At 37.7% G+C, this 27,032-nt stretch overlaps 1 long non-coding RNA gene across 1 annotated transcript in view; it reads left to right on the forward strand.

Annotated features, from left to right (window-relative positions):
• The first annotated feature begins 3,602 nt into the window (after positions 1-3,602).
• LOC135270436 (uncharacterized) overlaps positions 3,603-27,032 on the forward strand; it is a 222,384-nt gene continuing 198,954 nt past the window's right edge. Inside the window, exon 1 of the long non-coding RNA XR_010338616.1 lies at positions 3,603-3,697. This is a non-coding gene — a long non-coding RNA (uncharacterized LOC135270436). The remainder of the gene's footprint in view (positions 3,698-27,032) is intronic.

The raw sequence follows: 27,032 nt of genomic DNA on the forward strand, positions 1-27,032 counted from the left end.
CGACAACATTATTATTCCAATCTCCTGGGCCTGAAATCCAGGCATCATCTCTATTTTCTCCCCCTTGTCAGGCACATCTAACGAGTAGTCAAGTCTGTAGATTCTACTTTCAGAGTTTCTCCAAACTTTTCCTTCTTTTACTATTTCCACTTCTACAATCCTAATATAAGAGATTTGTTACATTTTGTTTAGATGACCAGAAGACTTAGTGTCATGGGTTTCAGCCTCCTCTCCTAATAAATCCATTAGATTAATTTCTGAAAAGTGCATTTCCAGTTATATCACTTCTTTGTTAAAAATCTTCAAAGATTCTTTACTATTTAGTTAAAAACCGAATACTCAGCCTAACATTTAAGGCTCTTCCTAATGTGGCCCCAAGATGACTGTTCATTCTTATCTTTCCCTATTCTTCTATAAGAATGGGATGCTTCCGTTAAACCACATTGTTCTACCAGCATGCTCTGCACTTTCCCACATGGGCATGTTTGTTCTCCTTCTTCCAGATTACTGGAATGCCCTCTTCCTGTCCCCTTTCTTCATATGTTGAAATCCTCCTCACACATCTAGGTTGATCATAGAGTCCACGTCTACCATAAAGCTCTTCCCCATCTCGCTTGATGAAATATGATCTCCTGCAGTGTTAAACCCGCAGAGCGCTTTGTTTCTCTTACATGCTACTCACTAGTACCAAATTTGGACTTGCCCCTTACTATAGTCATACAACTCTAATACACTGTCTCTGTTCCTGAAAATCCACTGAAGTTAGGAGTGATAGCTTACCTATTTTATCAACTCACCGCAGCACCAGTTGTAACTCTCCATGTACATGGATGCACACACACATTACACACATACAACAATTTGCACGGGCTCATGCACTTGCTTTCATCATGAAGAAAAGAGTAGAGAAATACCCATTGCTCTGCTCTTCTCTCTGCATCTTCTACTCAGGACACATACACTAAAATACTAATCATGGCTATACTTTTTCATTCCTAGGGCATCTAAGATATATCTCATTCTTCCAGCTCATAATCTTTTTTAAACTAATTCAGACTAGAGGCGTTACTGGACCAGCTGCTTGCTGTCCTGCATATTTGGGAAGACTCCCTTTATGGAACTGTACACTGACCAAAGTGGGTCTTTCCCAGGAATGAGCCACATCCTTGTGTTTTTCAAAGTATTCAGACAGACCTTGCCAACACCTGGGCAACTTTAGAAAGCTCTGTCCTTCTCAGGTAGGATTCATGTTCACATTTCCAGATTAAATCACCAGTGCCACTGGAACTTGAGAATGAAGGGAGATCATTCTTAGCCTGAACAAAAGGGACTTCATGCCTGACTTGTTCCCCAGGGTGAACAAACACAGCCATGTTTACCCTCACCAGGGCACATTTGCAAGCTGAAAAAGACTGGGCATATTCATCCTTTTCCTGTTTAGAGTAATGGGGAGCCCAGCTGGGGTGGTTACTAGGCTCACAAAGAAAGAGGCAAAATTTTGGCAAGTCATTGGGAGACCTAGCAACAAAATTCACTTCCCCCACCCCTTTCCCATCCATTTGAAATGCAGGTTGCCTCAAAGCAGCATGAAATCCCTGGGAACTTCTTGTGCCCTTTCAACAAATCAGCTTGATGAAGGGAGATGACTCAGTCTCCTTTGCCCCTGAAAGCCAGAGCCAACTCTGGCTACCGGCACTCTTGGCTTCACAAAAGAACAATTTACCCTGGTTCCCTCCCAGACTCCAGTCAGTCTCCCTGCAGCTTCAAGTGGCATCAAAGAGGGTATGTATACTCTGTTTAATTATCACTTGCTCTCCTGGAAATACCTCTTTGATGGCCTGTGTGTGGAAATGTGCCGATTTACAAATGGATGCTTCTATTTGCCAAGTAGAACAGTTCAATGCAAATCAAAGAACTCTTCCTTTACATTTAGGATTTTATTTATTTATTTTTCTTATGCAAATGGGACAGATAAGCTCTGCCCAATTATAAACTGGTTCTGCTGACTCTCAGCAATTTAAGACCGATAATTATATTGCAAACTGCCTACTTTCTGTGGTACAGTAGAAAGGATTTATAGATATATATGGTGGGTTTTGTTTTTAAAGGAAAATGTGTCTGTTGAATCTTTGTATTGGTCTAGAAACCAGTCCTGACTTGGCCTGGAGCAGGACTGCTGATGGCAAATTGAGACCTGGAGACACATTTCATTGCCTGATGGATGGGAGAAGCTACCCAGCCATGGTGCCTCATTTTTCTCAGGAGGAGGGAGGACCGCACCTCTGTTCAGAGGAAATAAATCACAGGGTCAGAGGTCAGAGGGCATTAGTCTATAAAGTTTTATGACCTGTAGCTGACAATTATTTCTCTTGGGTAGAGGCGCAGGAGGAAAAAGGAAGACAACTTGTACTTGTTCTCTTTCTCATTTCTTATCTCTCTCTGAATTTAATTTCCTCATTGTTGCATTCGATCCCCAAACATTGCTTTCTCAGCGTTTCTATTATTTATTCTTCACTATCTCATTCATTTTTACTACTGTTTGCTTCAGCATTCTATTTACCTTTTCTCGGTCATGTTATTACTGTTTTATTTGTTTCAGCTAGCTTGTCATCCTTCTCCAGGAACTGACTGTTAGCAAAGCCTTGCTTATTGACAAATTCATGCCTCCTTGAAGAAATGCTGAATTAAATTGTTGAGATAAATCCTTTGTGTTCTTGTAAATTTTTTCTATTATTAAGGTTATTTTCTTAACTTTACATTTATTTTTGTATTTTTACATTTTATTTTGGGCCCTGGATGGAGGCAAATAGACTGAAGGATAACAAACGATAGCTACACTATCTTTTTCAACATTTATTTCTAATTTTTCTCCTTTCTATCTTATTAAAAATTATTGAAAATTAGGCTTAAAAAGCCCTTATAGATTTCTCAGCAAATTTAAAAAGAAAATGGACCTCAGTACATGCATCTATGTAATTTATTTGAAGACATTTCTGAACATTAATGGAAATATGTTCATTCTGGTTGTTTAAACAATACAAAGATTAGGAATAAAATAAGAGTAGAACAGAATAATAGAACTTAACAGACCTCCTATGAACTTCAGAAGAAAACTAAATTAAAAAATGAGTCTAGAATAGGAGTAATGGAGATCAGAGGCAGAGAGAAAGCTAAAGAATGAATTTGGGATGAGTCATGTGCCCCTTCACATCCCTCAGAACCATCAATAACTGTCATTTTCTGTGTGACAGCTAGAACAAAAGCTTCTCTGAGGTAGCTCTGTGTCTTGTGTGGAGCTCTATGTCTAGCCTCTAGCATAATTCCTGACACAAAAGAAGTACTCATTAAATACGTGCCCTGTGAGACAATGACTCAACACAATTATCAAAGACTTGTGATAATGGGGTTCTGATTGCAGGAGTCTCCTGTTGGCTTATCTGTCCTCTACTATGTTGTAGCCCACGGTGCAGTTCTTGTGGTTCTCCACGTGCACTGTGTTTTCTCAGTTTAGGTTTCACCATTGTGCTGCCTGACCGGAGCTGACTCCTGTCTCTAACCACTTCTACTTCCTTGTTCCTTTTAGCATTTCATTTACATGACCTTCCTCAGGAGCTGGGTGAGGAGCCTCAACGCATAACAGGCATCCGAGTCTACTGGAGGTGCATGTTTGACTTGCTAGGCTGAAAGCATCTTGAAGGTAAAAAGAGTATCTTACACAGCTCTGTACTCTCAGTGTCTAGCCCAGAGCATGAGACAAAATAGAAGCCAATATATCTGTTGAATTAATAATGAATGAAGGAGCAGCAACAACAAAGGGAAGAAATGGAACAAAGGGAAGCAGGTAATGGCAAGAAGGGGTTGAAAAGCAGTCCTCTGTCTTTACCTTGAGAATACAAAGCACAATCTTATACAACAATTAAATTGCTTTGGATTCCAGTGCCCTCCTATGGGGACCATCTGGTTAGATATGTGTTGTTCTGAGAGATTCAAGGTAAGGAATGAATTAGGTAGAGTAGATTGTTCAGTTAAGAGTATAAATGACTAGAAGTGAGAGGTAGCATCATGGGTGGGCTTTGTCCCAGCCATAAAGTGAAGAGGGCACTATGGTGGATTCTCCCACCTACCTGCTAGAACTTATTCCGCACTCTCCCTTAATGTTTTCCTTCTCATCTGGTTGAATCTACATTTTTACTGACTCTATAAAAATACCTTATTAATTTCTACTTTACCACCTTTTCTCAGTTTCCCCTTTTCTGTTGTTTCTTCTCCCTCTTCTCACATATAAAAATATGGTCCTTTAAAGATCAATTATATTTGTCTGCCTTCAGACTCTATTAAGACGTGCAAATGAATCTAAGCCTGTCGTCATTGGAACACCTACAATATTGCCACCTACACTATACAATCGATAGATGACATAACTGCTAATAACACTGTATTGCCTACTGCTTTATCCACTCAGTTTGTCTCCCAACCAGACTATAAAACTCTTTCAGTCCAGGTATTACACTTTGGACTTTTTGTAATCCTTTAAAGCACTCGGCCTTATAAGATGCCAGTTGCCTCATGAATAACTGATTGAGAAAAATGGGTTATTAGATAACTTATGTATATGTGACATCATCCTCAGTCAGCTGATTATCCTACCCAAATCTTGCTTTTGGTGCATCCCGATTTTATAATTCTATATGGATGTACATATGTAAGCATAGATATGGTTATAGGTGTAAATATAGAGAAGTAGAAAGAGCTCTTTCACTGTTTTATTGGACACTTCATATTCAAGAAGTTCTTGTACTTGCAAGCTTCTTTTCTCTTATTTCTTTCTAAGAGGGGATGATAAACAGTTGTTTACTGCCCTTTGAATAATGGACTGTCACGAATGCTACTTCTGGTTTCCTCCTTTCTTGGCTAAACAACCTTAGCCCCTTTAGACATTTCAATGCCATGAACAGATGCTCAATAATATTACTTGGTGATTAGCCATAATTTATAGTGCTTATTTATGGAAGTTGATGAAAACAGAAGCCTTATGTATTTTTAAACCTTTCTTTCACATATGGCATACTTTACAGAGAGTGAGGATTTAGATGAATGGATAGATGAATGCAGCTAATATTATTATTTTGGTCTCATCTAAAAGGGGGGAAACATAGGAAACATTAGAATGAAAGCTAAAATGCAAAAGATGCTATTTTACTATTAACTCAGACTTTTCTTTTGCCAGATGGTGTTGGAGGAAAGCTTTTGATTTTTTGATGATAGGTATCTCCTTTGAATTTTGCTAGGCAGACACATTTCCTCTCTTCTTAGCATGCAGAGACAGAGCGGCCATCTTTTATATACCTCCTAGATACAGTAACTGGTTTGGCATTTCCCAGTGACTGTGGATCTGGCAATTGCTCAGAATTTCATTAGCACTCCAGTCATGTGTAGAAGATGCTCCCAGAGATAAGCATGAGATCTTCATCAGTAGAGTTATTTTAGGCTCTGCTTTACTAAAACAGCATGAAATTCTAATAGAACCTACCAGACTTAAATGAAGGAGCTACAGTGGACTAACAACAATGTACTGTGATATCCAAAATATCAACACAATACTACAAGTAATCACAAATGTGTCTGTGTTTGCGTGTGTGTGCATGTGACGTATATGGTAGAGTGGAGGGCTGTTGACGTATATGGTAGTGGGTTGTTTTCGTACCATACCAGATAGGTCTTGGTACTGTCCCTCAAGAAAGACATAAGATTATAAAAGGGAAAGGTAACCGAATAAGCAAAGGAGAAAGCAGTTGCCACGTTAGTAAAACTAGATCTTGAGATGGAAGGAAACTGAGAGGTCAGTTAACACAACTTCTTACTTGATGGGGAATGCCATTTCTATTGTCATCAGTAAATATCAGCTATCCTTGGAAGTCTATATGAAAAGATTATTATTTATTTTGTAAACATAAAGACAGAGAAAGAAGAAGAATTGAAACTATTACTTTTCAATTAATAGTTGGGAAGGCTAAAGAAAGGGTAAGCATGGATTTAGTCACCTATTACCAGAATATCAGACTTAAAGGCACTTCTTGAAGCTGAGAGATGGGTTTGTGCTTGTGGCATTTAGCTCAGCAGGACAGACTGGAAATTACACTTCTAGTCCTAAGTGCTGGAATGTAGCACAGGCTCCATATAGCTAGCTATGTAGCACTAAGCTATACACATGGCTTCTTACCTGTAAAATAAACAAGTAGAATTAAATGATCCCTAAGTTCTTTCCCAGCAAAAAATTATGTGATCCTAAGGAAAATATTTACTTCTAACAGTGGATCAACTGTAGTGCTGATATGAATCTCAAACTTTCTAGCACATTCTCCCCTACCGAAAATTATACAGTCATTGTGTCTGCCCCACAGGCTTGCTCCATTTCTTTTTCTTTTTAAGATCATCTTGCTTCCAGATTCCTCCCACAGACTCAGTGTTGGATTAGAGAGGTATTAATGTTCACAAGGATGATTCTAAGGCTATGGTGTATCTTGTCCAGATTGTATACTGCACAAGGGTACCCAACTGAAGGAGCAAGTGGGAGCTGCAAGCAGGGTGCCTTGGGTAGATGCATCCACCTGAAGGCAGGCATGCCTATGCTAATCCACTCTAGGGTATTGGCTTAGCGTATTCTGAGAAGTGGGATTCACCCATTTATTCTATGATATGAAAAGGCCTGAACGATACCAACACTATTAGCATTGATTCTCCAATGCTGAACATATATCACAAAACCAATTACAAGAGACTCGGGGGTTAAAAAGAGATGTAACATATCAGTTCCTCTTAAGGGGCGAAACATTCCACACAGCTCAGATTAAACTTTTGCATCACCTATTTTGTTGGAATACCAGTACATTATCATGGGAAAATACATTTTTTAAATGAAATTTATTGGATAAAACATCCTCCAGGCTAACTTGCACTGAATCCCTGCTGAATGATCTCAAATGAATAAAACAAATTATGTACACTGCATTAGGCCTTAGCATGCATAGTACAGTCAAAAGGAGATTCAAACACTCTCTGTAGGTGCCCTGCCTGGCAGGGGAAGGCAAATCTCACTGAAGCACTTGTTAGTATTCCTTCTTCCTCAGAAGAATTTGATAGAATTTTCTGCAGATATTCAGCAACCTGTTTGGGGTTTGGAGTGAAAATGTGGTGTGTAAGGCTGCCCTCAAATTTCATGGAAAATGTAAATTGCCTGAGTTTTCTTCCAAATCAAATCAGACTGAAAATGGCTCCCATAGCTTCTCCCTTCAGCCATAAGATGCCCATTAGGTCCAATTAATGCTGAGACCCTAGCAGTCTGTATGCCTGATTCATTAATGATGAGCCTCATTTACAGTTGAAAAAGTAACGCAACGGAGCGATTACAATAATTTCCTGCTTTTTCCACACTGACCCATGCTCTGCCAACTGCTGACCTCTTCCCACAGAGAAGCTTTGCTCCGGCTGGTCAATGGCAGCATATGCTCAGGAGACAGTGAACATGGCGACAACAAAGGTGAAATCTCACCTAGCATCACAACCTCCATGCTTATTTGAGACCAAACATGAGACCCTTTCTTTTTAAATGAAATTTCTAATTTAATTAAGGATGGAACAGAGAAGCTGAGACCTCGATTACTCTGCAGCACATTGCTTTTCTACAAGGTATTCACTTCATCAACACCCTCTAAATCTGTAAAATATCCTGCTAGCCTCATTACTAACATGAAACTGGCTCAATTATAATTTGTAATGCTGCTCTGTGTCAGAGGTGCTGGTTTTTACAATAAAAATATAAATACACACACATATATATGTACATCTTTTACATTTTGCCTGAGTATTTCATTGCAGTGACTACAGATAGGATAGTTATTTATTTAGCTGTAACAATCAAGTGAACTTTTCTCTGTATCTTGCTGCATTCTTCCTATTCTCCAACCTAAACAGGGATACAAACAAGAAGGGACTGGAATTCTGGGCACCAGCCAGTGTCCCAAATTTACCGTAGCCAGAGAAAGGGGAGAATGCAGCCTTAAGTCTAGGAAGCCAGGAAACACTAATCCTCTTCAAAATGAGAAAGTGGCTCTCTCTGCCTTGGAGGGAAAACACACCAGCCCCGGCAATCTCTTTTCTCCATAAACTTGGCAAGCATTTTTCTCCCTGCTCCCACTCTTCCTGCTCATAGAAGAAAGCATGACACACTTATTAGCAGAGTCATTTTAAATACTGTTTTGCTTAAAGCAGCATCAAATTCTAAACAAAAATCTGTGAGTTTTAATTTTAACTTTTAGTTCATTTCTAGTGGGCTAAAATATAACTTTGTACTTTCTACAAACAACAGTGGAAGTGACATTGAAGAGGAAACTTTTATGCTGCTGATATGGCTTGGCTCTGTGTCCTCACCCAAATCTCATCTCAAACTGTAATCCCTATGTGCTGAGGGAGGGACCCAGGGGGAGGTGACTGAATCATGGGGGTGGTTTCCCCTATGCTGTTCTTATGATAGTGATTTCTCACGAGATCTGGCTTTGCCTCTCCTCACCTCCCTTCCTTCCTTCCTTTCTTTTTTTTATTTTTGAATTTCTCTCTTGTTGCCCAGGCTGGAATGCAGTGGCATGATCTCAGCTCACTGCAACCTCCATCTCCTGGGTTCAAGAGATTCTTCCACCTCAGCCTACTGAGTAGCTGGGATTACAGGCACCCGCCTCCATACCCAGCTAATTTTTATATTTTTAATAGAGACGAGGTTTCATCACGTTGGCCAGGCTTGTCTCAAACTCCTGACCTCAGGTGATCTGGTGGTTTTTATAAGTGGCAGCTTCCTTTCTCTCTCTCCTGCCACCATGGGAATATGTGCCTTGGTCCCCTTCCTGTTCCACCATGATTGTAAGTTTCCTGAGGCCTCCCCAGCCATGTAGAACCATGAGCCAATTAAACCTCTCTTTTTTTTATAAATTACCCAGTCTCTGGCAGTATATTTATAGCAGTGTACAAACAAACTAATACAGTTGCTAAGCAGAATCAGCAGTTTTCCACATCTTTTTGCAGTAGTACATTTGATCAAAATCCCTCCTGAGCCATTAACAAGCATGTGACCTTGAACAAGTCTCTAAACCTCTATAGGCCTCAGTCTGCTTATCTGTAAAATGAGAGCATTGGATTGGATTTTCTCTATGTGATCCTTATACCTGTAAGAGGTTATGATTCTATACATTAATTGCAAATGACTCTTACATAAGTGATAAAAATCAGTGGCCCAACACACTATTGAAATGAAGGCTGTTTCTAGCATTTTTTTCTCTTGGATGAAGATAGAAATAATAATCATTATCTGGGGCCTTGGGGGCTACTTGCTCGTACTCAGGCTTTTTGGAAAGTTGAGATGCATTAATTGGCTATCTTCTGGGTCTAAATCTACCTCAAAATTGATTAGGGAGTTTGCATTTTCTCTGTGAGACTCAGCAGTGGCTAGGTACTCAAAATAAGTTATTGTCAAACCAGGAAGCATAGTCCTACTCTCTGGAGGGCTCAAACTAAAACCAACTTTATTCCTACTTAAGCCTCTGGTAATTTTCTAGAGGATGGAGGGACCAAAAAATTACCCAGTCCATTAGACATTTCTGATATGTTTAACTAAACTGAAGCACAGTTTTATATATCCATAGAGTTAGGATGATGCCAGGTAAACTGTATTAACTGTACTATCCAGCCCAGTAAGTTTACTCTTTATGTTTATGACTTGTCATTTATTTAAAATATATTATTATCTACAAGGATTCAGTGGCTACAATGCCTTTTATTTTGTATAATGCTGTTTTTAGTCAGATTAAGCAAAGGTTAATAGCATTAATAGCACCAGTTTGTTCTTTTCAGAGAAAAGCAAAAGCCCTTGGATGTATGGACAGAAGTTACACAGGGTTAACTGTATCCTTACAAACCTCTATAGAAAGGGATGACAGGACTTTGGCTTCATCCCCTCAATAGCTATATCAGTAGCAGAAGTGCTATAATTTAATTTCGTGGGCAAACTATTCAGATAACCCTTCACACAGAATTATAGCTTCTATTAAAAATGTGTATTCTTTCCCAAAGCCTTTTTATTATCTTGTTTTAATATGAAACAACTGAGAGTTATAACAGCACATTGGGAAAGAATTATTATCCTTGTCAACATCCTTAGGGGACTTGATTAATATAAGAATCTCTTCCTCCTGACTAATGATACTACAGGCTGCAGGAGCATTCCCCAAACAATTGTGTAATTCAAGTCCTTTGTATCTGGTGTGTATCTGACAGACTGGTCAATAGCTTCTGCTGAAGAAAAGTATCCCTCTCAATTTCAATCACAAAGCGACCTCTAAGGAGAAATTCTCAAGTCTCATAAGTAGGCTGGACTTAGAACATGAGGCTCACCTGTGACACTCCGGCCTCAATGGAGATGTTGAATTCCAAAAGATGTTGAATTCCAAAGGAAATCTGGAGAAAGAATGACAGAGAAAGGTCATGTACTACGGTACAGAGAAAAACAGTCAGGTAAATGGTACCAATCTTAAATTATTTTTATATGATGATACCAGCAATAATAAGCTATTGTATATGGAGCACTTACTTTCTGCCAGCTAATTTTGGAAGTGTTTTTATATGTATTAACTAATTTAATCCTCACCTTGACCTTATAAAGTAATGTATAGGACTATAATATGTAAGTAGTTTTCTCTACTACTGTTTTACTTAATATTGTTTTGTTTGAATTTTCCTATATCAGTTACTTCCATTTAGTTGTAAAAGCTGTTGACTTCCATCATTTAGGTAATCTACAACTTCATTCACTCATTCCAACATCACAAACTTGGCTTGGAAGTTTCCTCTTTGCCAAGAAAGGGGAGAGAAGATTCAGAAGATAATAGGGGATGAGTAAAGGATGAACATATATTTTATTGCAGTTTCTCAATACTGTCAATTGAGTTGTATGCCTTTTCCGTGATAAAGCTGTAGTTAGGTTTTCAACTGTGCCAAAATGGCTAATGATAGATTTGGTGCCCAGTATGGACTGAACTGTGTCCACCTGTCCCCCAAATTTATATGTTTAAGTCCTAATCTTCAGTATCTCAGAATATGACTACATTTAGAAATATGGCCTTTAAAGATTAAGGTTAAAGGAGGTCTTATATAATGGTGGGCCCTAACCCATGAGACTGTATTTAGAGATAAAGTCCTCAAAGACATGACTCAATTTAAACAAAGACATTAGGGTGGGCTCCTAAGCCAATCTGACTGGTGTCCTTATAAGAGAAAATCTCGTTCTGAGGGAGACACTGGGGGCACACACAGAGGGATGACTATGTGAAAAGGCAGCAAGAATGCAGCTATCTGCAAGCTAAAGGCCTCAGAGGAAATCATACCCTGCCTGCACCTTCACCTTGGACTTCCAGCCTCCAGACTTATAAGGAAACAAATTTCTGCTGTGAAAGCCACCCAGTCTGTGCTATTTTGTTATGGCAGCCCTAGAAAACTGATTTAATATACAGCAAAATGCCGGTTTTTGCTGTTTTTTTATTTAACCATTTCCCCTTTAATTAGCTGAAATAAACTTGTACTAAGGAAAAAGGAAGTCTTGATAAGCCTTTCGAACACATGTTGAAAATGGCCAGTCACAGACTCAGACCATATGTACATAAGTAATTTAACCCTGGTGATTTAGTAACACTACAGAGAGCCTCTGGGAAGTGTCCAGCAGAGGAATGGTGGTATTTACGGATCTGACTAGGCAGCATTTGGTGTTCCTCAATCCTAGGAACTACCAGATATTGTAGCATCCCATGACCTGGGCATCTGTAGGTCCATCCACAGTGCAGCAAAGAGCAAACAGCACAGAAAAATATCTTTTAATTGTCCTGCCTTCCCATGGCATAGTTGGGTCTTGAAATCAGTTATCTTGTTGCCAAGTCTTTACTTAAAAATGTACACAACATACTGGCATTCAAGTATTTATTAAATTCTAATTATATGTTGCATATTTATATCGTGCTTTGAGTAGTAGAAGAAGATCTAAGAGAGTATTGATACATATCCCTGTTCTTGAGGAAATCTGGAGGTCCAAAATCCTGAATAACTGAGGTGTGTCATCTAGCCACATTATTATGCTGAGTGCTCCTTATGCATCCTGGAAAATAAGGCCCATTTGAAAATAATGTCTTTAAAAATTTTGGCACAAATTTTTATGACAGTGTTGATTAAAAACTAAAAAAAGATAAAAGCATATGCTGTCATTTTTAAGCACATATGTCTCCCTTCAGAGAAATCACATGCTTTCTCTCTCTTCCTTCTCTCTCTCTCTCTCTCTCTCTCTCTCTCTCTGACAATGCCTTTGGTTATCCATTGAGGAATTTAATCATTTCCAACATTAAGAAGAATTTTCTTACATAGATGATCTTAATCTCTAATGTAGCAGTTTGTCTATTTCTTCCTTTTAGGTCTTCAGCAAAAAGAGAGAACAGCTGGTCTCAATCTTTTCTCTGTCAGTTTTTCACATACTAGGGGACTTAAAAGGGTGAGCTACTTCATGCCTGTCAATTACAATAGCAGACTTGAATTCATATAACCTTGTTTCGTTTAGCTCCCTATGCCTGAGAAACAGAGGCTGGGGAATAACTGGTGTTTGGCAGGGTTTCACAGGTTGCCATAATCTTATTTGCAAACAATGTCTGTCCTCTCAGATTTGTCTTACTTCATTAGCAAAGTGCCTCAGGGAAAGTACACAGGATAACCGAGAAAATTTCTTCTGTGCATGATTGAAGAAAACTCACCAAAAAAAGGCAAATAAGTCCCTCTGACTCTTCCTGTGTTGTTCATGTTTTGTAAAATGTGTTAAACACTTGTGATACACATTTTGTTGAGCACTTGTGACGCTTATGATCCTGAATTGCTAACCTTTAGATTAAAAAACAAAGTTTCTAGGATTTTGGCCCCTATGGATTAACTTGGTCATGTCAACCCTCCCACTGGCAACAATAATTAAACCTAAACAAAATTAAAAGCTAGCAAACAAACAACTATTTGAAGGCATTGCAGTGACCAAAAACAAGCAGAAACTAGAGAAGACTGCTTTTGAAAGATGAACTGCAGTAGGTGAAACTTACGTTTTGTGGCTATTTGCTTCAAAAAATACATAAAATACAGCAGAAAGACACAAAACTACATTCTTAAGGTGCCAGAGAATATAGTTTTGGGTTGTCAGAGGAGTCAGAATGTTTGGGGAGGAAATCTTGAAAGTGAAAGAACTAAAGAGGTGATCCCTAAAACAAGTGTCCGAAATTTACCCAGACTTTTCGCTAACCAGTAAACTACATATTTACAGGGAAGATCCTAGAAGGCCAGAATAAAAGCAGCAGGTGGAGGCTAAAATTACCGCATAGAGAGTCAGCTAATACCAATGCAGAAGAGACAGAGTTTGACTATCAAATTAACTGCCTACTAGAATATTAAAAAAAAATCATTCCCCAGATAAACATAGCGGAATCCAGAATCTTTACAATGCATCATCCGTAATGTCCTGTATCCAAATAAAAATCATTAGATATGTAAAAATAAAGGAGAACATCACCCTCAATCATGAAACAATTAATGGAAACAAACCTCCAGGTAAACCAGGTGTTGCAAGAAGCAGACAAATACTTCAAACAGCTCTTACAAATATGTTTAAGTTCTTAAAGGGAAATACGTGTATAATAGATGAACAGATGGGGAAAACTCAGCACAGAAATGAAAACTGTAAAAAAAAGAGCAAAGGGGGAATTATAGAACCCTAAAATACAGTAATTGAAATGAAAAATTCACTGGAAGGGCTTAAAACAAGTTTGAGATAGGAAAAGGAAGAACTGGCAAACTTGACGATACATCAGTAGAAATTATCTAATTGAAACAACAAAGAAATGAAAATTGGAAGAAACTCGAACAGAGCTTCAGTGATCTGTGGGATAATAACAAGACATCTAACGTACATGTAATTTGAGTTGCAGAAGTCAAGGCAAGAGAGAATGGAGCAGAACAACAACAATTTGAGCAAATAATGGCTGGAAACTTTTCAAATGTGCTGAAAAACACCAATTATAGCTTGGAAGATACAATATTTTAAAAATATTCATTTTACCCAAATTAATATTCAATTTTAATCTCAATCATAATCCAACAGCTATTTTTATAGAAATTGATAATGTTGTATTAAAATGTACATTAATATGTATACAACCTAGAATTTGCAAAACAATCTTAGAGGAAACAATAAAGAAAAACTTGGAAGGCTTGCACTATTTGACACTAAGAATTACTCTAGATTAATTTAGTCAAGACAACAAAGCACTGTCACAAAGATAAACAAATAGATCAACGAAATAGAACGGAGTGTACAAATGAACCCATGTTTATATGGCAAATTCAGTCTCAATTAAGATGCCAATTTAGTTCAATAAGAAAATGACAGCCTTGTCAATAGATGGTGCTGGATTAACTGACTATCCATATGAAAATGAAAATGTTCGGCTCCTAGTCACATCATGCACAAAAATTAATTTGTGATAGCTCAGAGGCCTAAACATAAAATCAAAATCTATAATGCCTTGAGACAAAAGCATAGAAAAATATTTTTATTAACATTACAAACATTAAGGAAACAAAGAGGCAAGCCAAAGTATTAAAAAAATTCAAAAATATGTATTTACAAAACATATATTTGACAAAGGACTTGTATCTAGAATAGACTCATAATTCCCACAGTTCAAAATATGAGCAGAAGACATGGAAAAGTTGCAAATTAAGTTATACACAAGACCAATAAATACAGGAAAATTACTCAGCAAATTGAAATGATTTATTACTGAATTCCTATAAAATGGCCAGAATGTAGAGATTTAACGACACTGATATTGCAAAGATGTGAACAACTGGAATGCTCACACTGGTAAGAACACAGAACTTCATATAACCACTTTCATATAAAAGTTTGACAATTTTTCTTAAATTGCCTATCCTTAGACCCAGTTTTATTTTCCTAGGTATATATAGAAGAAAAATGAAAACATATGTCTACACAAAGACTTAGACCAGAGCATTCACAGCAACTTTAACAATTATAGCCAAACACTGGAAACAATTCAAATGCACATCTGCAGAAAAATGGATCAACAAGCTATTGTATAGTCATAAAACAGAATACTACCCAATAATAACAATGTCTGACCTGTTGAATCACTTAACAACCTGGATTACTCTCATAAACAATATGTAGAGTGAAAGAAAGACAAGAAGAACACAGGCTGAATGATATTATTTTTGTAAAGTTTTAGAACAAGCAAACCTTATCCAAGGCAATAGGAAAATGGCAATACTGGTTGTCTGCTTTGGGGTAAAGGGGTATGCCTAGAAGGGACTACAGCAAAGTCTTCAGGAGAGACAAGAAGGCCCTGTTATACTGAGGTGTGGATTGTGGGTTACCTAGTTGTATTCAGTTTTTGAATTGTACATTGAATGTTTGTGTATCTTAGTGTAGGTGACTTACACCTCAATGAAAAAAAAAAGGCTCCCTGATGCCTGTGTATCCTGAGTAGGAGATACCTCCTAGCAGGGGCTGACAGATACCTCACATAGGAGAGCTCTGGCTACCAACTGGTGAGTACCCTCTGAGACACAGCTACCAGAGGAAGGAACAGGTAGCAATCTTTGCTGTTCTGAAGCCCCCACTGGTGACTCCCAGGCAATCAGGGTCTGGAGTGGACCTCCAGCAAACTCCAGCAGAGGAGCCTGACTGTTAGAAGGGAAGTTAACAAACAGAAAGAAATAGTTTCAACATCAACAGAAAGGATGTCCACTCAGAGACCTCATCCAAAGGTCACCAACTTCAAATATCAAAGGTAGATAAATCCACGAGGATGGGAAGAAACCAGCGCAAAAAGGCTGAAATCTCCAAAAACTAGGACACTTCTTCTTCTCCAAGGGATCACAACTTCTCACCAGCAAGGGAACAAAACTGGATGGAGAATAAGTTTGACGAACTGACAGAAGCAGGCTTCAGAAGATGGGTAATAACAAACGTCTCTGAGCTAAAGGAGCATATTCTAACCAAATGCAAGGAAGCTAAGAACCTTGGAAAAAGGTTAGACGAAATGCTAACTAGTATAACTAGCATAGAGAAGAACATAAACGACTTGATGGAGCTGAAAAACACAGCACAAGAACTTTGGGAAGCATACACAATTTTCAATAGCTGAATTGATCAAGCAAAAGAAAGAATATCAGAGATTGAAGATCAACTCAATGAAATAAAGAATGCAAGATTAGAGAAAAAAGAATAAAAAGAAGTGAACAAACCTCCAAGAAATATGAGATTATATGAAAAGACCAAATCTACATTTGATCAGTGTATCTGAAAGTGATGGAGAGAAGGAAACCAAGTTGGAAAATACTCTTCAGGATATTACCCAGGAGAACTTCCCCAACCTAGCAAGGCAGGACAACATTCAAATTCAGGAAATACAGAGAACACCACAAAGATACTCCTTGAGAAGAGCAACACCAAGACACATAATCGTCAGATTCCCTAGGGTTGAAATGAAGGAAAAAATGCTAAGGGCAGCCAGACAGAAAGGTGCGGTTACCCACAAAGGGAAGCCAATCAGAGTCACAGCAGATCTCTCAGCCAAAACCCTAGAAGCCAGAGGGAAGTAAGGGCCAATATTCAACATCCTTAAAGAAAAGAATTTATAACCCAGAATTTTATATCCAGCCAAACCAAGCTTTATAAGCAAAAAAGAAATAAAATCTTTGACAGAAAAGCACCTGCTTAGAGATTTCACAATCACCAGGCCTGCCTTACAAGAGCTCCTGAAGGAAGCACTCAACATGGAAAGGAACAACCAGTACCAGCCGCTGCAAAAAATATATATATATATCAAATCATAAAGACCATGGACACTATGAAGAAACTCCATCAACTAATGGGCAAAACAACCAGCTAGCATCAAAATGGCAGGATCAAATTAACACATAAGAATATTAACCTTTGGTGTAAATGGGCTAAATGCCCTAGTTAAAAGACACAGACTGGCAAATTGTATAAAGACTCATGATCTATCGGTGTGCTGTATTCAGGAGACCCATCTAAAGTGCAAAGAAACACAGGCTAAAATTAAGAGATGGAAGAAGATTTACCAAGCAAATGGAGAGTGAAAAAAGCAGAGATTGCAATCCTAGTCTCTGATAAAACAGACTTTAAACCAACAAAGATCAAAAGAGACAAAGAAGGGTATTACAGAGTGGTAAAGAGATCAATGCAACAAGAAGAGCTAATAATCCTAAATATATATGCATCCAATACAGGAGCACACAGATACATAAATCAAGTCCTTAATGACCTATAAAGAGACTTAGACTCTTATGCAATAGTAGCGGGAGACTTAACACCCCACTGTGAATATTACACAGATCAACAAGACAGAAAATTATCAAGGATATCCAGGACTTGCACTCAGATCTGGATCAAGTGAACTTGATAGACATCTACATAATTCTGTATCCCAAATCCACAGAATATACATTCTTCTCAGCACCACACTGCACTTATTCTAAAATTGACCACATAAGTGGAAGTAAAACACCCCTCAGCAAATGCCAAAGAATGGAAATCGTAACAAACAGTCTCTCAGAGCACAGTGCAATCAAAATAGTACTCAGGATTAAGAAACTCACTCAAAACTGCACAACTGTATGGAAACTGAACAATCTGCTCCTGAATGACTACTGGATAAATAATGAAATGAAAGCAGAAATAAAGATGTCCTTTGAAACCAATGAGAATGAAGACACAATATGCCAGAATCTCTGGGACACTTTTAAAGCAGAGTCTAGAGGGAAATTTATAGCACTAAATGCCCACAAGAAAAATGAGGAAAGATCCAAAATTGACACCCTAACATCAGCATTAAAATAACTATAGGAGCAAGATCAAACAAATTCAAAGCTAGCAGAAGACAAGAAATAACTAAGATCAGAGCAGACCTAAGGAGATAGAGACACAAAAAACCCTTCAAATAATCAATGAATTCAGGAGCTGGTATTTTGAAAAGATCAACAAAATAGATAGATGTCTAGCCAGAATAATAAAGAATAAAAGAAAGAAGAATCAAATAGATGCAATAAAAAATGATAAAAGGGATATCACCGCTGATCCCACAGAAATACAAACTACCATCAGAGAATACTACAAACACCTCTATGCAAATAAACCAGAAAATCTAGAAGAAATGGATAAATTCCTGGACATCTACACCCTCCCAAGACTAAACCAAGAAGTTAAATCCCTGAATAGACCAATAACAAGGTCTGAAACTGAGGCAGTAATTAACAAATTAATAGTCTACCAACCAAAAAAAGTACAGGACCAGATGGGGGCGCAGGTGACTTCTATCAGATGTGCAAAGAGGAGCTGGTACCATTCCTTCTGAAACTATACCAGACAATACAAAAAGAGGGAATCCTCCCTAACTCATTTTATGAGACCAACATCATCCTGATACCAAATCCTTGCAGAGACACAACTAAAAAAGAAAATTTCAGGCCAATATCACTGATGAACATTGATGTGAATATCCTCAATAAAATACTGGCAAAGTGAATCCAACAGCACATCAAAAAGCTTATCAAACACGATCAAGTTGGTTTCATCCCTGGGATTCCAGGCTGGTTCAACATACGCAAATCTATAAATGTAATCCATCACATAAACAGAACCAAAGACAAAAACCACATGATCATCTCAATAGATGCAGAGAAGGCCTTCAACAAAATTCAACAGCCCTTTACGCTAAAATCTCTCAATAAACTAGGTATCAATGGAATGTATCTCAAAATAATAAGAGCTATTTATGACAAACCCAAAGCCAATATCATACTGAATGGGCAAATCTGCAAGCATTCCCTTTGAAAACTGGGACAAGACAAGGATGTCCCCTCTCACCATTCCTGTTCAACATAGTATTGGAAGTTCTGGTCAGGGCCATCAGCTAAGAGAAAGAAAGAAAGCGTATTCAGTTAGGAAAAGAAGAAGTCAAATTGTCTCTATTTGCAGACAACATGATTGTATACTTAGAAGACCCCATCATCTCAGCCCAAAATCTCCTGAAACTGATAAGCAACTTCAGCAAAGTCTCAGGATACAAATTCAATGTGAAAGAGTCACAAGCATTCCTACACACCAGTAATAGACAAACAGAGAGCCAAATCATAAGTGAACTCCCATTCACAATTGCTACAAAGAGAATAAAATGCCTAGGAATACAACTGACAAGGGATGTGAAGGACCTCTTCGAGGAGGACTACAAACCACTGCTCAAGGAAATAAGAGAGAACACAAACAGATGGAAAAACATTCCATGCTCATGATTAGGAAGAACCAATATCATGAAAATGGCCATACTGCCCAAAGTAATTTATAGATTCAATGCTATCCCCATCAAGCTACCATTGATTTTCTTCACAGAACTGGAGAAAACTACCTTAACCTTTATATGGAATCAAGAAAGAGCGCACATAGCCAACACAATCATAAGCAAAAAAAAAAAAAAGGAGCTATTATGCTATCTGACTTCAAACTATACTACAAGGCTACAATAGTCAAAACACCATAGTACTGGTAACAAAACAAAGATAAAGACCAATGGACATAACAGAGGCCTCAGAAATAACATCACACATCTATAACCATATAATCTTTGACAAATCTGACAAAAACAAGCAATGAAGAAAGGATTATCCATTTAATAAATGGTGTTGGGAAAACTGGCCAGTCATATGCAGAAAGTTGAAACTGGATCCCTTCCTTACACATTATACAAAAATTAACTCCAGATGGATTAAAGATTTAAACATAAGACAACACCATAAAAACTCTGGAAGAAAACCTAGGCAATACCATTCAGGACATAGGCATGGCAAAGACTTCATGACTAAAACACCAAAAGCAATGACAACAAAAGCCAAAATAGACAAATGGGATCCAATTAAACAAAAGAGCTGCTGCACAGCGAAAGAACCTATCATTAGAGCCAACAGAATAGGAAAAAATATTTGCAAACTACCCATATGACAAAGGCCTAATATAAAGAATCTACAAAGAACTTAAACAAATTTACAAGAAAAAAACAAATAATCCCATCAAAAGTGGTTGAAGGATATGAACAGGCACTTCTCAAAAGGAGACATTTAGGTAATGAACAAACATATGAAAAAAAGCTCATCATCACTGGTCATTATATAAATGCAAATCAAACCCGCATTGAGTTACCATCTCATGCCAGTTAGAATGTTGATCATTAAAAAATCAGGAGACAACAGATGCTGGAGAGGATGTGGAGAAATAGGAATGCTTTTACATTGCTGGTAGGAGTTTAAATTAGTTCAACCATTGTGGAAGATAGTGTGGCGATTCCTCAAAGATCTAGAACTAGAAATACCATTTGACCCATTACTGGGTATATACCTAAAGGAGTATAAATCACTCTATTATGAAGATATATAGACACATATGTTTACTCTGGCACTGTTCACAATAGCAAAGACTTGGAACCAACTCAAATGCCCATCAACGATAGGCTGAATAAAGAAAATGTGGCACGTCTACACCATGGAATACTATGCAGCCATAAAAAAGGATGCGTTCATGTCCTTTGCTGGTACATAGATAAAGCTGGAAACCATGATTCTCTGCAAACTGACATGAGAACAGGAAACCAAACACCACATGTTCTCATTCATAAGTGGGTATTGAACAATGAGAACACATGGACACAGGGAGGAGAACATCACACATTGGGGCTTTTTTGGGGGTGGGGGGCTAGGGGATGAATAGCATTAGAAGAAATACCTAATGTAGATGACAGGGTGATGGATGCAGCAACCACCATGGCATGTGTATACCTATGTAACAAACCTGCATGTTCTGTACCTGTACCCCAGAATCTAAAGTATGATAAAAAATAAGATAAAATAATATCACTAATACCACTAATGATAATCAAATTGTAGATACAAAATGGTTGAACGTATAGATATAACACAAATGGCAGAATGTTGATAACTATACAATCTGAATGACAGGTCCATGGGGTTTCAGTGTACTATTTTATTTAGTTTTTATGCTTTTATTTAGAAAATTTATAACAAAAAGTTAAAAATAATTTGATATGCAATACAGTTACATGACAATTATTGGAAAATGGCATTATTCAGTAATCATTTAAAACTCAAATTTGTAGGCTGGGCATGGTGGCTCAAACCTGTAATCCCAGCACTTTGGGAGGCCAAGGTGGGCGAATCAGGAGGTCAACAGTTTGAGACCAGTCTGACCAACATGGTGAAACTCCGTCTCTACAAAAATACAAAAATTAGCCAGGCGTGGTGGTGCGCGCCTGTAATCCCAGTGCCTGCCTGAGTACAGGAGGCTGTGGCAGGAGAATTGCTTGAACCCGGGAGGTGGAGGTTGCAGTGAGCCGAGATCACACCACTGCCCTCCAGCCTGGACAACAGAGTGAGACTCTGTCTAAAATAAATAAATAAATAAATTACTAAAAAATGAAAACAAAAAAACCCTCAAATTTATATTAGATTTTATCTAAAACAATTAAATCTAATTGCTCACACACAAAAATAAAATAGCTTTTGTATCTTAAAAATCATATGGCACAAACAACCCAATTAAATATTCACAAGAAATTTAAATAGATATTTTACTAAAACTCACAAATGGAAAATAAGCATATGAAAAGATGCTTAACCTCATTTGTCATTAGAGAAATAAAAATTCAAACTACAATAAAGTGTCACTTTATATTCATCACAATAGCTAAAATAAAAGAGATTGAAAATACTAAGTGTTGGCAGCTATGCAGATCAACTGTTGGGAATACAAAATTAAACACACTTACCAAACTACCCAGAAATGTCACATCTAAGCATTACACAAGAGGAATGAGGATATGTTCCCACAAAGATTTGTGAAGGAATGTTCACAGATAGCAGTTTTATTCTTAATAATAAAAAACTAGAAACAATCCACATGTTCACCAACTGCAGAATAGACAAATTTGGGATTATATGTACTATAGAATGCAATTCAGCAATGGAAAGGAACAAATCTTTATATTCACATCATAATTAGGCCTCAAAAGCATTGTGTGAAGCATCACAAAATAAGCCAGTAACAAAATATTACATATTCTGTAATTTTGCTTATATGAAATGCTAGGAAAGGGAAAAAACAATCAGTGGTTGCCAGGGTTCTGTGGGTGGAAGGAGGCAAATGATTGCAAAGGGATGTGAGAGAACTTTCTGGGATGATGGAAATATTTCCTATCATGATTGCAGTAGAGGTAACATTATTGTGTACATTTGACAAAACCCATGGAATTGAACAAGTTAAAAGAGAAGATTTTGTAACTTAAAAAGTGGATTGGGAACATGCTTCTACATATACAGACTCTATCTTCCATGGGAAGTTTACTTTTTTTTCCTGGTACTGTTTCTGAAAGAACAGCCAATATGATCACAGAAAATCACATTAAACGTGAAAATGCAGAATGGAAACCAGGCCTGCACTTCAGCACAGGCACTAAAAGGCTCAGGAAACACTATGCTCTACTTAGACTCAGTCTTATGACACAATCATATTAAAAAGTTCTAGCTCTGAAATGCTAACAAACTGTGTGGCTTTAAATATACCATCTTCAAATCAGTTCTAAGTAAAGGCCAACTTCTTATATGTTATCCTACTTGCTGGCTATACCTTATGGTCACCAAGTGCTTCTCTGAGAAGTTGTTGCGTAGTGTTATTTCACAGTCTTCTGCCCTTCTGAGTCAGAGAAGGAGAACTCAGTTGAGAATTAAAGGGGGAAAATGAAACACAGAAAATAACCTTGTCTATACTGGGAGACAAATGGAGCTAAAAAGGTAATCAATTGAGATTAATGTTGGTATCAACCTATCCACAAAGATTTTTGTTGTGGTTTGCAACTGTCTTAAGAATGAAAAATTCAAAATGCATCTAAGTAACATTCCTAGTAACTCAGAATGTGAGTAACCTTTCTTATATGATCTTTTACATTTTTGTATATTTTTTATTTGACAAAGATAATATACATATTTATGCCGTACAATGTGATGTTTGGCTATATGCATTCCACATTGTGGAATGGCTAAATCAATCTGTTTAACATACGCATTACCTCACATGCTTTCTCTTTTTTTTGTAGTGAGAACACTTAAAATCTACTCTCAGCAATTTTCATGTATAAGTATATTGTGACAATAATTACAAGGATGTACACCAATCTCTTGAACTTATTCCTCCTGGCCAGCTGGAATTTTATATCATTTGGTCAACGTAAACTTTAAGTTTCTAGTTGCCTTTTTTGGTACCAGAAGTCATAGAATTCAAAAATACAGAGGGGACAAAGGGCATCACTTGGTTTTAGTAAACCAAGTGATGATTTTTAGTACAGTGTCACTTTTAGAAAGCTGCCATTTCCGAGGCTGCCAACAGTTTCCTAAATATGTTTACACCCATTAGAAAGGTTTATCAACATTACAGGAAACGCTGACAGAGAAGATCTAAGGTGTGGCTGCTGCTAAACTCAATGCCCAAACTCACCATTCTTGGAATTCTTATCAGGGCTGTGTCCCAGGAACAGCTATTTCTAGAAACCAGAATATGTATATGTGTGATGGTGGCGGGGGAGTGGTGGTAGTGGTGTTAAACATAGGAAAACAGACATTGGAGAGATGCTGTTTTTAAGTTTTCCATATGATATTTGGCTGGGTATACCAACCACGTTTAGGAAGCCTGACTCTTATTCACACATCAGAATTTTGGTGAGAGACCTCTCATTCTCCCCTCTTGAATCCCAGTGCCCTTCACACTGCACCATTCTGCCTCCAGCTAAGTAGATGTTACCACAGGCATGAACTGGCAAGGGAAAGGATAAACCAAAAGCAAGAAGGCCTCTTGGCTATTGCGATAAACTAGATAAAGTAAGTAGTGATTATGAAGATGTGAGAAAGTTGAAGATACAGGAGACATTTAGGAGGAAGAATTGGAAGGTCTCGCAGACCTGATGAGGTGAAGAAATTAAGTAAGCGGCAACTGGGTGGAGGGCACCACCATTCTCGGAGCTAATAAAACAGAAAATGTTGCTGGCTGAATTGGGGGAAAATGGAGAGTATAGGCATGTAAGGGATACGTGTGAAAATGCAGCAAGAATATTAAACTGTGGTGTGAATCTTGTGGCTTTATTATTTGCTTGTTTAATATTCAGTGTAACTGTCTATACGCCATCATGCCCACTTACTTTGCTTTCTCAGTTTTCTAGCATATTTATAATAGTTTCTTTCAGTTCCTTGAGTGCTCTTTGCTCTGTCATTCTTCAGCAACTTCTGCGTGTGAGTTTCTAGGCCTCTTGTCTTGACTCATTGCCATTCACCCTTCAGGTTTCCACTGAGACATCCCTTCCCCTGGAAACTTTACTGGCACCATCTCCAACCTCCCAGGGCCCAAGTTAGGTAATTCTCTGATACACTTTGACTTCCCTTATTGGAGGAATTATGACCAATACTGATACTGGACTTTTAATTGTCTCTTTTCACCTCAATACTGTAAGCTCTAATAAGATAAAAAGAAAATGCCTTGTCAATAATTAAGCCCAAATATCACAATGAAAGTTAAATACAGGTTAATGGAAGTAAATATTTTAAAAATTATATATTAAAGTTAAATAAAATTCAAACAAACATACAAAGATATCCTAGTTTTCTTCCTTTGTATTCATTATGATTTATGTCTTAATTTACATAAATTTATAATTCATAAGTAATATGTGAAACACATATATTTATAGGAATATAACTACATATTATATAGCCATATATGTATTCATGTGTACATATATGTACTCATATGCTGTACTGGTCCATTCTGTATTGCTATAAAGGAATACCTAAAGCTGAGTAATTTATAAGAAAAGAAGTTTATTTGGGTCACAGTTCTACTAACTGTACAAGAAGCATGGCACCAGCATGTGCTTCAGTTGGAACCTTGGGAAGCTTTTCCTTATGGTGGAAGGTGAAGGAGGAGAAGGTGTGCTACCTGAGAGACAGAACAAGAGAAAGAAGGGAAGAAATGCCGGCTCTTCAGTCAGCTCTTTTGTGAACTAATAGAGCAGAACGCACTCATTACTGTGGGAAAGGAACCAAGCTATTCATGATGGGTCCACCCACATAACCCAAACACCTCCACAGGGCCCGACCTCCAACATTGGGGATTACATTTTAACATGAGATTTGGAAGGGACCAACATCTAAACTATATCATATACACATAGACATACAAACACATAAACACACATGCAATAATATGTTACTTTATTGCCTTTTGCTTTATTGCAGCTTGCAGATATTGTGGTTTTTTTAATTAATTGAAGGTTTGTGGTAACTCTACATCAAGCAAGCCTCTTGATATCATTTTCCCAACAGCATGTGCTCACTTTGTGTCTCTGTGTCACATTTTGGTAATTCTCACAATATTCCTAACATTTTCATTATTATTATATCTGCCATGGTGATCTGTGATCAGTGATTTCTGATGTTACCATTGGAATTGTTTTAGGGTGCTGTAACAATCAGCTTACTTGATAAATGTTATGTGTGTCTGACTGTTCCATTTTCCTTCTCTCTTCCTCTCTCTTCCCCTGCTTCAGCCTGCCTATTTCCTGAGAGCAACATTATTGAAATTAGTAAACCTGCAATGACCTCTAAGTGTTTAAGTGAAAGGTAGAGAGAGTTACATGTCTCTGACTTTAAGTAAAAAGCTAGAAACAATAAAGCTTAGTGAAGAAGGCATGTCAAAAGCCTTTTTTTTTTTTTGAGACGGAGTTTCGCTCTTGTTACTCAGGCTGGAGTGCAATGGCACGATCTCGGCTCACCGCAACCTCCGCCTCCTGGGTTCAGGCAATTCTCCTGCCTCAGCCTCCTGAGTAGCTGGGATTACAGGCACGCGCCACCATGCCCAGCTAATTTTTTGTATTTTTAGTAGAGACGGGGTTTCACCATGTTGACCAGGATGGTCTTGATCTCTTGACTTCGTGATCCACCCGCCTCGGCCTCCCAAAGTGCTGGGATTACAGGCGTGAGCCACCGCGCCCGGCCGCCATTTTTTTTCAAGAACAATTTTATTCCTGGATTCTTCAAGCTTTGTTTTATATATTATAAATATTTAGTCAGGGCTAGCAACAGACTTGCTGAAGGTGAAGTGCAGCTAGTTAACATGCCTAACATTTAATAATAATGAGAGGCAACATGGAGGCTGTAGGCACAAATCAGGCACATGTCAAAATAAATGACTAACATGGTAGTACCTCATTTCCAAAGAAATATAAGATGTGTAAACAATATCAGAGAAAGTGAGAATCTTTCACCTGTTCTAAAACAAAAGAATGAGAAGTTGGGAAAAGTCCTTAGACATTATGTAATCCAACCCAACTGGAGACTTTTACCTTTTGGAAATGCCCCAGTTACGTGCTGTCCCAGTCACTCTTGAAAATCTCTACAGAGGCAATCTCACTGAAGCAACTTATTTCGTCTTTGGACAACTCTGTTCATAGCAGAGTGTTTTTTTTTATTGTGATCCCAGAATCTTCCATTCATTGGTTTTAGTTCTGCCACTGCGATCATGTAAAATACAAATACTCTTTTTTTAAAATACTTCTTTCACATGATAGCCTTGAATTACTATTACAAATCTAGAATGAATCCACAATTTTGTGTTTCTGTGCTACAGAAAATGTAATACAACAATCAAAACTTTTTGGAGCTAGAATGAATAGTTTAATTTCTTTTTTATTCAACAAATTACAGAAATTATGGTTTAGCTTAAATTCTGATTCATGTTGTGTTTGAACTAAAGCTGCCCTCTT

This window comes from Aotus nancymaae, unplaced genomic scaffold (genome assembly GCF_030222135.1).
Source record: "Aotus nancymaae isolate 86718 unplaced genomic scaffold, 86718_ANA_hifiasm-v0.15.2.pri h1tg000062l, whole genome shotgun sequence".
NCBI classification, from domain to species: Eukaryota; Metazoa; Chordata; class Mammalia; order Primates; family Aotidae; genus Aotus; species Aotus nancymaae.